Source organism: Pleurodeles waltl, chromosome 3_1 (genome assembly GCF_031143425.1).
Source record: "Pleurodeles waltl isolate 20211129_DDA chromosome 3_1, aPleWal1.hap1.20221129, whole genome shotgun sequence".
Lineage (NCBI taxonomy): Eukaryota > Metazoa > Chordata > Amphibia > Caudata > Salamandridae > Pleurodeles > Pleurodeles waltl.
Genome location: NC_090440.1, coordinates 52,349,619 through 52,364,451, shown reverse-complemented (window position 1 = coordinate 52,364,451; position 14,833 = coordinate 52,349,619).

Below are 14,833 nucleotides of genomic sequence, written 5' to 3'. Positions count from 1 at the left end.
CCAAGGATGATGTTTTCTGGAAAGCAATGACACAAAGACTCCCTCACTTATCCATACATTTACTCAGGAAATAAAAAATGAACAAGCTCTTACACTTAGGGCCAGATGTAGGAAGCCGTTTGCATGGTGCAAACTGCGAAAATCGCAGTTTGCGCCATGCAAACGGCCTAACGCGATGCACATTCACAAATTGCGAGTCGGTACCGACTCGCAATTTGTGAATGCGACTCGCAAATAGGAAGGGGTGTTCCCTTCCTATTTGCGACTCGCATCGCAATTCAGAATTGCTTTGTGACTGCGAATGCGGTCGCAAAGCAACTCGCATTTACCACCAGTGTCACACTGGTGGTAACTCATTCGCAAAAGGGAAGGGGTCCCCATTCCCCTTTGTGAATGTTGCCCAGAATGTTTTTTCAGAGCAGGCAGTGGTCCAATGGACCACTGCCTACACTGAAAAAACGAAACCAAATGGTTTCGGTATTTTTTTCATTTTGCAACTCGTTTTCCTTTAAGGAAAACGGGCTGCAAAATGAAGAAAAAAAACTGCTTTATTTAAAAAGCAGTCACAGACATGGAGGTCTGCTGACTTCAGCAGGCCACCATCCCTGTGAGTGCAGGGACTCGCTATGGGGTCGCAAAATGCGACCCACCTCATTAATATTTATGAGGTGGGTCTTTGCGACCCCATAGTGAGTCGCAGATGGTGTCTGAGACACTGTTCTGCATCCGAGATTGCGACTCGGAAATTACGAGTCGGACAGACTCGCAATTTCCGAGTCGCAATCTCGGAGTTTGCTACATGTGGCCCTATGTGACTCACTCCTGTATGCACTCATGCACTGATCCATTCACCCATACATAGCTCATACACTCACTAACTCATGTATGCACTCATACACTCAATCATCAAAAAACAAGTTCATACACTGAGTCACCCACTCTGTCAATCAGGTAAAGCCTACTCATGCACTCAGTCACGTATCTGTCCACATTCTTATGCACACAGTCTCTCATGCACGGTCAGTCATGCATTCATTCACTTACCCATAGATACACTCATGCACTCAGTCAATCTGCCATGCACAACACATAGAACTACTCACTCATTTGTTCTGCACTACTTTAGTCTCTCAAACACCAACTCATGTCTTCATTCACTCACCCATACATACACTTATCTACTCACTGAATCTCCCATATCCCACTCACACCCTTACTTACACATTCAGTCCCTGAATATTAGCAATCTCCCATGCACCACTTATGTATTCAGTCGTTCACTAATACATACAATCATAAACTCAGTGAATCACCTATACCCCCATGCACTTATACATCCACATACTCATTCACACAATCAGTCACACCTGCACGAGTCATACATTCACTTACTGCCTTATACATGCACTTATACACTCAGTCGATCTCATGTACCTCTCATGCATTCACTGAATCAGCCATACATGCACTTATGCACTCAGTCAATCAGGTATACTCTACTTACGCAGTCATTCACTTATTCATGCACATTCTCAAGCACACAATCCCTCACACATACATGACACATGCATTCACTCATTTAGCCATACATGCACACATGCACTCAATTCATCTCTCATACACCACTCGTGCATTCACTCAATCAACCATTCATGTACTCGTGCACTCAGTCAGTCTCTGTGTACAACTTATGTAGTCACTCACCCACTCATACATGCACTAATTTAGTTTCTGAAAGATCATTCATGCCTTTACTCAGCCATAGGTCCACTCATGCACTCAGTTAATCAACAATATCGAACTCATGCACTCACTTATTCATTCAAGGCCTCCTGCACACAGTCAGTCACCCATGCACCACACATCCACTCAATCTCTCACTGATACATGCACTGATGAACTCAGTTAATCAGCTATACCCTACTCATGCTCTCATTCATCTATGCATCCACATTCTCATGCACACAATTAGTCACCCATGCATTTACTCACCCATACATATGCTCATGCATTCACTCAGTCTCTCATACAGCACTCATGCATTCACTCAATCAACTATACATGTATAAATGTACTCATACAGTCACTCCTTCACTCATACATGCACTCCTGTACTAATTCATTCTCTCAAACACTGCTCATACATGCACTGCCATGTCACACTTGTGCACTCACTTACTCATTTATGGCCTCCTGAACATAGTTAATCATCCATGCAACACCTATTTTTTCAATCATTCACAGATACATACATTGAATAATATATCTACTCAAACACTGGCTCACTCATCCATGCATACACTTAGACAACCACTCACTCACATACTCATACACTCAGTCTCTCAGTCATGCATGCACTCATTGACTCACTCATTCACCAATACATGCACTCACAAACACGTATTCCTACATGCACTCACTGAATTACCCATGCACACACTTATACACTCAGTTACTCATGCATGCATACACTCAATCAATTACTAATAAATGCATCCATGCACTTCCCAACACACTCATACATGCACTTATACACTCACACATCCACCAATCACTCATTCAATCATACATGAACTCATGCATTCATTCAGTCACACAAACATCCAATTAAATACTCCCTCACTTATCCATACATCCACTCAGAGGATCACCCATACACACACAAATATACACTGAGTTACTCACTCATGCATGCAGTCACTCACTCACCCACTTATGCTCTTATGTACTCACACAGCCATCCATATACGTAGTCATACAGTAAGTCACACTCTCATGCATGCACTCACTCACGCAAACATCCACTCAAACACTCCCTCACTTATCCATACATGCACTCACTCAATCACTCATACACACACTTATACACTCAGTCACTCTCTTATGCATACAGTCAATAATTCACTAATAAATGCACTCATGCACTTATTGTTACACTGATATATGCACTTATGCACTCCCCCACACATACACCAATCAGATGCTCACTCATTCAATCATACATGCACTCATGCATTCACTCACTCACTCATACATACACTAATACACTCACTCACTCAATCATACATTCACTTATACACTCACCCACACATGCACCACTCAGACACTCACTCATTCAATCATACATGCACTCATGAACTCACTCATTCACCAATACTTGCACTCATGCACTCACTAACTAAATGATACATACAGTCACTCAATCCCCCATACAGAAGCGGGAAACTGTCTTAACCACGACTCCGTAGCAACGAAGTCGTGGACAACGAAAGCGGAACAAAGCTTTCGTTAACCACAACTTCGTTGTTTCGTGCCTTAACCACGCATGTGCTGAACCACGCACATGCGTGGTTAAGGCACAGAAGAAGGGAGTCAGCTGAGGAGGACGACGCGATCAGTCAGGTAAGTGGGGCTGTTATAGGGGCTGGGGGGTCAGGTTTTTTGTTAGTTTTAGGGGCAGGGGTGGGGGGTTGGGGTATTTTTAGTTTTGGGGGTCAGGGTGGTTTAAAGGAGGGGGATCGGGTTCTTTTTTGTTTTAGGGGTGGTTTAGGTTTAGGGGTGGGGGACGGGAGGGTCGGGTATTTTTAGTTTTAGGGGCGGGGTGGGGGGGTCGAGGCATTTTTAGTTTTGGGAGGGGGCGTCGGGCGGTTTAGGTTTAGGGGCGGGGAGGGAATGGGGGTATTTTTAGTTTTGGGGGGGTGGGGGTCGAGGTATTTTTGGTTTTAGGGGTGGGGGGTCGGGCGGTTTAGGTTTGGGGGAGGGGTATTTTTAGTTTTAGGGGTGGGGGCGGCGGTTTAGGTTTGGGGAGGGGTATTTTTAGTTTTAGGGGCGAGGGTGGGGGGTTGGGGTATTTTTAGTTTTGGGAGGTCAGGGTGGTTTAGGGGAGGGGGGTTGGGTTATTTTTTGTTTTAAGGGCGGTTTAGGTTTAGGAGCGGGGAAGGGGGGGTCGAGGTATTTTTAGTTTTAGGGGTGGGGGGTCGGGCGGTTTAGGTTTGGGGAGGGTTTTTTTTAGTTTAAGGGGCGAGGGTGGGGGGTCGGGGTATTTTTAGTTTTAGGGGTGGGGTTGGGGTGGTTTAGGTTTAGGGGCGGGGAGGGGGGGTCGGGGCATTTTTAGTTTTAGGGGTGGGGTGGGGGATCGGGTATTTTTAGTATTTGGGGGTGGGGGGTTGGGTGGGTTAGGTTTTTAGAGGTGGGGTGGGGTATTGGGGTGGTTTAGGTTTTAGGGGTGGGGTGGGGGTTGGGGTGGTTTTAGGTATTAGGGGCAGGGTGAGGAGTTGCGGTAATTTTAGGGGTGGGGTTGGGACGGTTTTAGGTTTTAGGGGTGGGTTGGGTAATTTTAGGGGCGGGGTGGGAGGGTTGGGGGGTTTTAGGTTTTAGGGGCGGGGTGGGGGGCTCAGGGTAGTTTTAGGGGCAGGGGTGTTGGGGTGGTTTTAGGTTTTAGGGGTGGGGGTTGTGGTAGTTGGGGTAGGTTTTAGGGATGGGATGGGGGTTGGGGTTGTTTGAGGGTTGGGGGTTGGGGTGGTTTTAGGTTTTAGGGGTGGGTTGAGGGGTCGTGTAATTTTAGAGGTGGGGTGGGTGGTTAGGGGGGTGTAGGTTTTAGGGGTAGGGTGGGGGGCTCGGGGTACTTTTAGGGGCGGGTGGTTTTAGGTTTTAGGGGTGGGGGTTGGGGTAGTTTAGGTTTTAGGGATGGGGTGGGTGTTGGGTTTGTTTTAGGGGCGGGTGGGGGGTTGGGGTGGTTTTAGATTTTAGGGGCAGGGTGGGGGTCGCAGTAATTTTAGGGACGAGGTGGTGGGTTAGGGTTGTTTTAGGGGCAAGGGTGGGGGGTTGGCGTGGTTTTAGGGGAAGGGGTGGGGGGTCGCGGTAATTTTTAGGGGTGGGGGTGGGGGGCCAGGGGGACGCATGCTGGAACCATGCATGCCTATCACTAATGCCTTTAGCAGGAATGCCTTCACAACGAAAAATCGTTGTTAAGGCATTTGTGGTAAAGGCATTAGTGGTAACAACGCGGTCGTTGTTCCTACCTCGTTGTTCAGGCATGCGTTGTTCCAGCATGCGTTGTTCCAACATACATTCATACAGAAGCACATATACTCAGTCAGCTACCCATGCATGCAGTGATACACTTACTCATTCACATGTGTACAAGTCAGGCACTCACTCATACATGCCCAGAATCCTGCACTCATTGACTCACCCATACATATACTGATATATTTACTGAATCACCTATACTCACACTGATACAATCAGTCAATCACCAAGCATGTACTCATGCACTCACTTAGTCATGCAAACATCGAGTCAAACACTCCCTCACTTATGCATACATTCACTCAGACATACATCCATACACACACACATGACCTGAGTCACACACTCATGCATGCAGTCACTCACTCACTCGCTCACTCACTCACTCACCCATACATGCTCTCATGTACTCACAGGATCACCCATATGATTATCATACAGTAAGTCACACACTCATGCAGACACTCATGCACTCACTCGCTCTTGCAAACATCCACTCAAACACTCATCACATATCCATACATACACTCACTCAATCACCCATACGCACACACTTATACATTTAGTCACTCACTTGTGCATACAGTCAATCATTCACTAATAGATGCACTCATGCACGTACTAATACATTCATACACACACTTATGCACTCACTCACACATGCATCATTCAGACACCTAGGCATTAAGTCATACAAGCAGTCATGCACTCACTTACTCACCCATAGTCAGTCTTACACTATACACATTTTTTGTCTGTTTTTAACTGTGAAAGGAATTCGTTTTTCCATTTTTTTTACTTTTATAAAATGTTGTGATTTTTTGGTATTTATTAAAAACATTGCAAAAAGGTAGAAAATCATTGCAACCAGCAATGTTCCAATATACCTTCAAAAAAATGTAAAAATTAAAAAAACTTGACACTTATACTGATCTGCAGCTTGAATAATATTTTCCAAAACGTGTTCACCAGCTTTGCAACAGGTATTGAAATCTAGGCAGTATGTGCCAATAAGCCTGAATTGAGGAATTAAATCAGGATGATGCTTCTCCAAGTCTTATGGTATTTTTTCACCAGGGACAGATGGTGTTACTTGAGATGTTGAAGACATAGCTGTTTCTCTTTCTCTCCTTGCTCTTCGCAAACTGTTCCCATGGTAGGTTTTAAGATGATAAAGCATTGAAGTGGTGCCACATAAGTACTTCTTCTTGGTACCTCTTGGCAATTTCTTCTCTCACAGGTTGCATTTTACGAAACGAGCAACAGTTTTGGATTCTCCAGATGGAATTGAAAAAACAGTCCTGGAATACTTTCTTTTCTCTGGGCAGGCTGCTCATCAACTTTAAGGCCTTCATCCACTTCATGCTCATCTTCTGCGTTATTCTCTCCCCTCTCTCCTTCATCATCTTGATGTGCTGGCATTTAAAAAAAAAATAAGGACACCTCCCAAAAGCACACCTGCTCTCTCTGCAAGCCAAAATCAAATGGAAGATTTAGGGGCATATTTATACTCCGTTTGCGCCGGAATTGCGTCGTTTTTTTTTACGCAATTCTGACGCAAAACTAACTCCATATTTATACTTTGGCGTTAGACGCGTCTAGCGCCAAAGTCCATGGAGTTTGCGTCATTTTTTAGCGTGGACACCTACTTTGCGTTAATGATATGCAAGGTAGGCGTTCACGTCTAAAAAATTGACTCTGAGGCATGTGCGCCATATTTACACTCCCGGGCAAAAATCACGCCCGGGAGTGGGCGGGTCAAAAAAAATGACGTACGGCCGCTTTTGCGGCGTTTTTTAGCGCCTGGAAAAGGCAGGCGTTAAGGGACCTGTGGGCTCTGAAGGAGTCCAGAGGTGCCCTCCCATGCCCCCAGGGACACCCCCTGTCACCCTTGCCCACCCCAGCAGGACACCCAAGGCTGGAGAGACCCATCCCAGGGACATTAAGGTAAGTTCAGGTAAGTCATTTTTTTTTTTTTTTTTTGTGGCATAGGGGGGCCTGATTTGTGCCCCCCTACATGCCACTATGCCCAATGACCATGCCCAGGGGACAGAAGTCCCCGGGGCATGGCCATTGGGCAAGGGGGCATGACTCCTGTCTTTGCATCAAAAAGTTTAGCACCGGCTTTCACCATTCCTGAGTGCCAGCTGGGCGCCATAGTTATGGAATGGTGCAAGCCAGTGCAGAAGGTGGACTAGTTAAAAAAAAAATGACGTTAGTCAGGTGGGGGTGGCGGTATGGAAGAAGGGGGTTTTGCACCAAAAAATTCGTTAGGCTGCTTAGACACAAAAATAAATGCCTCTAACCAGCCTAGCATCATTTTCTGATGCAAAACCATCCATACTACATGACTCCTGTCTTAGAAAAGTCAGGAGTCATGCCCACCAAACCAATGGCCAGCACAGTGGACCAGTGTTCCCTGGGAATGGCCAATGCACCCTGTGCCTTGCAGGGTGGCCCAAGTTGGGCCCCTGGTAGCACTTTAATTTAAAAAAAATACTTACCTATACTTACCCTACTTACCTGGGATGGGGTCCCCCATCCTCCGGTGTCCCTCTGGTGTGGTTGGGGGTTTTCCTGGTGCTTAAGGAGGGCACCTGTGGATCCATTCCATGTTGCTTAGACCATGGAAATGGGTCCAGAGGTCACCTAACGCCTGGTCTGACCCAGGCCATTATTTAGCCCCTTCTTAGCATTTTAGCACGGGGATAAATATGGGGCTATGGTGCTAGCATAATATTTTAGATGGGAACGCCTACCTTGCATCTCATTGACGCAAGGTAGGTTCACGCATCTAAAAAATGGTGCAAACTCCAATATTTTGACGTTAGACGGGTCTAACGTCAAAATATAAATATGGAGTTAGTTTTGCGCCAAATTTGCGTAAAAAGAAAATGACACAAATTTGGTGCAAATGGGGTATAAATATGCCAAAATTATATTTTGTAAGTTTGTGCCACTTTTGCGTCGAAAAATGATGTAAAGGTGGCACTAACGTTTCATAAATCAGGCCCTAAATGCTGTAAACAATATCACAAAGTATTATGTACATCATTATACATACACTATATTCACAATTTTTTTGCAAAAACAGAGAAGAATGATATTATGTTTTTTAAGGAATCCTATCCATATTGCATTATGGCATAAATTATATATAAAGATATTTCAACAGATAGGTAATTGAAGGGTCCCCCGCATCCCAGTGACCACCACCTCCACGGAGCTTATCAGAGTTTCAATATTTTGTTGCAGGGGGAGCTAGGCCCCTCACTGCCCCAGATACCACCACTTCCCCAGGGCTTTATTTAAATAGTGTGGGGGAGGCCCATCAGCCTCTCCCACTGCCCCAGGGATCACCACCTCCCCGGGACTATGTAAAATATGCATCTGGGGGAACTGCGCCCCCCCCCACATCCCCAGGGAACTCCATCTCCCTGGGGCAATCGCTTATTGTTTGCGGGGGCCCATAGCCCCACTCTACTTCCCGAGGAACCACCACCTCCCTAGGAAAAATAAAATAAAAATTGTGAAGGTTGTCTGTTTCGGAGCCCAAAACCCCAGCGACCACCACCTCCCCAGGGCTATCTTAAAACTTGTAGGGTGGCCCCACCCCCCAGGGCCGACTCTTGCTATGCCGTAGGGTTCCCACCCACTTTTTCTCCCGCTCACACACTACCTTAGAAATTGCACACCCACTCACAAATCCACTCAGACACTCATGCACCCACTCACACTCACTGATACCCTTGTACACCGATTCACAGTCCAAATCAGACTCTTGTGCCCCCACTCACAGACACACTCAGACAGTTATGCATGCACTCACAGTCCCACTCTACTCTCGCACACCCACTCACAGACCCACTAACACTCTCATGCATCCACTCACAGACATGCACAGACACTGACGCACTCATTCGAACACTAATGTATGGACTCTTACACCCAGATAGACCCTCTCACAACCACTCTGACTCCCAGATACACCCTCCCACACTTATTCTGACACCCAGAAAGGTCACAGCCAACGTCCGCCACGCACAGCTAAAGGGCCATTCACATTATGAAGTTGGGTGGTTAGGGGCGTTGGCTCCATGGACTGACTACAGGCCAGCCCTTGCGGGCAACTCCTACTGAGCACGGGAGAAGGCTGTCCATGGTTCAAGGTTGGTTGCTTGTGGGTGGTTGAACTCTGTAGCCAGCCATCCCGCACCACACATAAAAATGCCACCTTGCCGTAATAGCTTGTTCATGTGCAGGAAAGGGCACCTCCTTGCATATAAGCAATCTATCCCCTTAACTTAGGCAAACCTTCACTATGGTGCAAGGATGTCTGCGTTGATGCAGGGAGAACAATTCTGCGCAGGCCCTGGGGGAAACGCATGGGTGTGCTGTATTCCAGTAAACATGGCGCATCCCTGCGTTTCAAAAGTGGCGCAGCACTGTGCAACTTATATTGCTGCTGCACTGAGCTGTGCCACTTGAGAAACTATCAGGGCCTAAGTGTGCATCCTGTGGAACTCAAACCGCACAGGGTGGACAAACAAAACTCCACACACCTCCATGTGCCATTTGGGAAGGGGAACAAAAGTGAACTCATACACACACAGGGCATGTCTGTGACCATCATTTGTGTGGCTTTACAAGCAGCTTCAGTCTCACCATGTAACAAGTTTGTCTGTTTTGTGTGACTGGTAGGTGTTCTGCATAATGGGACATCTACATACACACACAGGTGGCATCAAAGTTACACTACTAGCACAATGTCACTAGCCGGTAATGCAACTGCACCATCATACAAATAGTTGTCCATGTGTATCCAAGCTGCACATTCCCCTTATGCCACATCAACAAAGTCTCAGAATGCATCCATTGATCCACATTCTATATCCTTAGCCCAACATATGCTTTATGCAAGGAAATGTCCCAAATGTAGGGAGGGACAAACTAATGGGGCAGACAATTCCTAATGGTTCGACTGTCCCATCCATTTAGCACATGTGTAGTACCTGCTAAAGGAAGATAACAATGTAACACAAGCATTGTAAGAAATGGACCCACCTGTGTTTTGCTGCACTAGTACCATCATTCATGGTGCCAATGCAGTAAAGCACCAAAAGAGTGACAGCACACATTACACTACTGTGGGAATGTTCAACATGGTGAAAAGGAAGGTAAGTAATATGCCACCATGGTGTCAGTGGCAGGGGCAAGGAACCTGCAAGGAAGTTGGTGGTGTGAGATCAAAGCACAAAATACCTTGAAAGGTTGCCCTGTGTGTGGTGCACAATGCAACACATAATTTACAACTGCAACCTGGGGTCTGTAACAAGTCACTGAGCCTCCAGTAGCAAGTAAATGATGTGCCATGTCAACAGCCACCACAGTCCAAGATTGACATTTCAATATCTCTTTGCAGAGGATGATGCCTTATTCCTGCTGACCTGTCTGTCCTGGATTTTACAGATGACATGGATCACCAGCTGCCAAGCACCAGGTGCGGGAGGGGATGGAGACCATGACAGGCAGCCTTGAGGGAGTGCAGAGGTGCCTCAGTGCAAATAAGGACAACTCAGCTGCCATCAGAGGCACCCACTCCCTGCTTCGTGGACTCCAGCAGTCCCCAGCTGACATAGCTGCTGTCATAAGGAAGAGGCTTCAACAATTGCCCTCCCAAAGTGGCAGCAGCATAATAGACAACAGGCTGGGGGCTACAGAGAATACACTGGAGTCCATACAGCAGGATGTGGCCTCCCTCAGGGAAAACATGACTGCCTACCACATGATGTTGCTGCTGTGTTGAGAAATCAGCAGTTCCTCCTTTCTGCAGTGATGCCTTATGTATCAACACGAATGGCAGCTGCCGGGACCTTTGACTCCACATCTCTATCCCCTGATGTGTGTGTAGTCCCCTCAACCTCAACAACTGCACCACCCATGGCACAGGAGGCACCACACACATCAGAGGATGACGATGTGGAAGGAACAACATTCGCACAGATAACCTGTAGCACCAGTCTGTGCCACATGGACAGTATCTTGTTAGTTCTGTACTTAATATCATGCCAGTGTTGTGACAGCTGGCAATGTGCCCTCTTCACTCTACCACTGCTGACGTCTGCTATGGACTGTCGGTGTTATCTCAATTCCTACATATTTCCAATTTGGACACCTCCTCACTAATGCACACTTCTCCTAACCATGTCTCATGACATGTCCCTCATGGGCTCTGTGAACTTGACATTGTATTGCATTAGAAAATATATTTGCACCTGTAAATAAATCTCCTTGCTCACGTGTAACATGTCAACGTTTACTGTTATCCATCAACTCAGCTAAATCCATGCATTGTATGAAGCTATGTCAATGAGAACGCAACCTAATTACATGTGTGCCTTACTGTCAGACACAAAGCCACACACTAGGATTCTAACATGAAAAAGGTGACAGATGGTGTTGTGGGCTCCAACCAACTTACAGAGCCTTAAATACATGTATTGAACAGATATCAATGTATTGTTGTCATATGGCAAGTAAGGGTGAGTGCGTGGAAAGTTTCCCAGATGAGAGCACCAGTACAACTAATATGTGTGGCTCAGAAGAGGCAAATTTAATCAGTGATAGGCAGCTGTCAGTGTGCCAGGATACAGACCCTAAAATGGCTGATGTTATATGTGCCACACTTCCCACCAATAATTCTGACAGACCTTACTGATGACAGCTGAAGTTCCATACTTACCTGTCAAATATTCTGTAGACATTCACAATGTGAATGGCTGGAACTGTGGTTGACATATGTTTTGAGTAGCTGATGTAATTCGTAATCTGACTTAACCCTTTACAGTAAACTAACCTAAACCAACTTATCTTAACTTACCCCTACAGCCATCTATCCTATTCTAAACTTATCTTACACATGTAATGCCACATGTCCCCCACCCCCTTATGAGACAAGATACAAGTAGGCTAACATCAAATAAGGCTACACATGTACTAACTTAACCTGTATCCTAAACAAAAATATATTTTTGTAAGCTTTTTTGATTTTTTTATATTTTATAAATATAGAAACCCCAACATAACCCCTCACCCAACTCCCCCCAAATAAAAAAATGTACTAAAAGTTACCCCAACTATACTTACACTAACCTACACCTAACCTACACTATTTTACTAACCTTACACTACCCACCTAAAACCCACTAAAAACTTTAACATTAGTAAAAGGGAGAAGGGAAGGAACTGGGAGGTTGTGCCACAAATAGTTCACATCTTCTTACGTTTATTTTTGTAGTACTTAAGCAATTTGTAGTTCCTTGCATTGTCTTTTTCAAATTTTTCCAATCTTGCCATCATGGCTACCATGTCTTGTCTCATGTCGGCCTCGGTTGAGGTTGGTGCTGGAGCAGGTGGCTGTTGGGGTGCCTGACTGTGGATGGGTGCAGTAGATGTGGAGGTGGTAGGACCAGAATAGGTCCCCCGACCCTAGATTTTTCCTCACTGTGGCCTGCACAGTTGTGGGCTGTAGCAGCGGTCCCCCATGAGAAAAAGCAATCCAAGCCCCAGTGGATTTCTTTCTCCAATATTTATTTGCCATCCTTTGGTACCCAGCCTGTACCTCCATGATGTGTCTGTATCTGTCAGCCGTCTTCTCAAATGCATGTTTCCCGGTTGGGGGTCATATTGGCAGCTAAAACATGAGGAGAACATGGCATCAAATACAGCATTGGTTGGAGGTAGAACAGACATGCAATGTACACAGCATCCTCAAATGACACATTCTGTCCACCACACGTTCCACAACACTGACAAACTCCAAATCTATACTAAATTCCTACCAGCTATCTAGGGTATCATGTACATGTTGCTGGGGTAATGGCTAGCCATTGTTTACCATCAGGGTCCAGAGGTAAGTGGACTACTGCATCCTTATGCAACATTTGTGTCATCATACTAGTGAGGACCAAGTAGCCCTAGAATTCCAGAACCCCTGTGCCATTGTCAATACATGGTGCAATGAAAGCAATCCACCACTTTGACACTCCTGGTGCTACATCAACCCTTGGCCAAGCATCATGGATGCAAGGTGGGGGTCATCTGATAGGGGGACAGGAAACCTCCGACTGGCAGTTCTAAGGTTTGGCAAAGCATCATTCATGTGTACTTGGGTTAACACCTGCTCAGAGCATGCGTTACAAAGGGGCACACCATTGCTCACAATGGGCCCCCATGTACAGTTCAGGCTTAGTGCACATATAGGCCCGTATTTATACTCCGTTTGCGCCGAATTAGCGTCGTTTTTTTCGACGCAAATTCGGCGCAAAACTAACGCCATATTTATACTTTGGCGTTAGACGCGTCTAGCGCCAAAGTATGGGCAAATAGCGTCATTTTTTTGCTGAACGCCTTCCTTGCGTTAATGAGATGCAAGGAAGGCGTTCCCGTCTAAAAAAATGACGGCGACGCAAATGCGTCGTATTTATACTCCCGGGCAAAAATCACGCCCGGGAGTGGTCGGGTCAAAAAACCCCGCATTTGCGCCACTTTTTAACGCCTGGGTCAGGGTAGGCGTTAAGGGGCCTGTGGGCTCAAAGGCCCATATTTATACTTTTTGACGCTAAACTGCGCTAACGCAGTTTAGCGTCAAAAAATTTTGCGCCGTCTAACGCCATTCTGAAGCGCCATGCGGGCGCCGTATTTATGGAATGGCGTTAGCCGGCACTAGCAGACCGGCGCTGCCTGGTGTGCGTGGAAAAAAACCACGTAGACCAGGCAGCGCCGGCGTAGGGGGAAAATGGCGTCAGGGCGTCTTAAAATGGGGCAAGTCAGGTTGAGGCAAAAAAATCGCCTCAACCCGATTTGCGCCATTTTTTTCGACGCCCAGACGCCATTTAAATGACTCCTGTCTTAGTAAAGACAGGAGTCATGCCCCCTTGCCCAATGGCCATGCCCAGGGGACTTATGTCCCCTGGGCATGGTCATTGGGCATAGTGGCATGTAGGGGGGCACAAATAAGGCCCCCCTATGCCACAAAAAAAAATTAAAAATAATAAAAAATTATACTTACCTGAACTTACCTGAATGTCCCTGGGATGGGTCCCTCCATCCTTGGGTGTCCTCCTGGGGTGGGCAAGGGTGGCAGGGGGGGTCCCTGGGGGCAGGGGAGGGCACCTGTCGGCTCATTTTGAGCCCACAGGCCCCTTAACGCCTACCCTGACCCAGGCGTTAAAAAGTGGCACAAATGCGGGGTTTTTTGACCCGACCACTCCCGGGCGTGATTTTTGCCCGGGAGTATAAATACGACGCATTTGCGTCGCCGTCATTTTTTTAGACGGGAACGCCTTCCTTGCATCTCATTAACGCAAGGAAGGCGTTCACGCAAAAAAATGACGCTATTTGCCCATACTTTGGCGCTAGACGCGTCTAACGCCAAAGTATAAATATGGCGTTAGTTTGCGCCGAATTTGCGTAGAAAAAAACGACGCTAATTCGGCGCAAACGGAGTATAAATACGGTCCAAAATGAGCCCACAGGTGCCCTCCCCTGCCCCCAGGGACCCCCCCTGCCACCCTTGCCCACCCCAGGAGGACACCCAAGGATGGAGGGACCCATCCCAGGGACATTCAGGTAAGTTCAGGTAAGTATACATTTTTATTATTTTTAATTTTTTTTGGTGGCATAGGGGGGCCTTATTTGTGCCCCCCTACATGCCACTATGCCCAATGACCATGCCCAGGGGACATAAGTCCCCTGGGCATGGCCATTGGGCAAGGGGGCATGACTCCTGTCTTTACTAAGA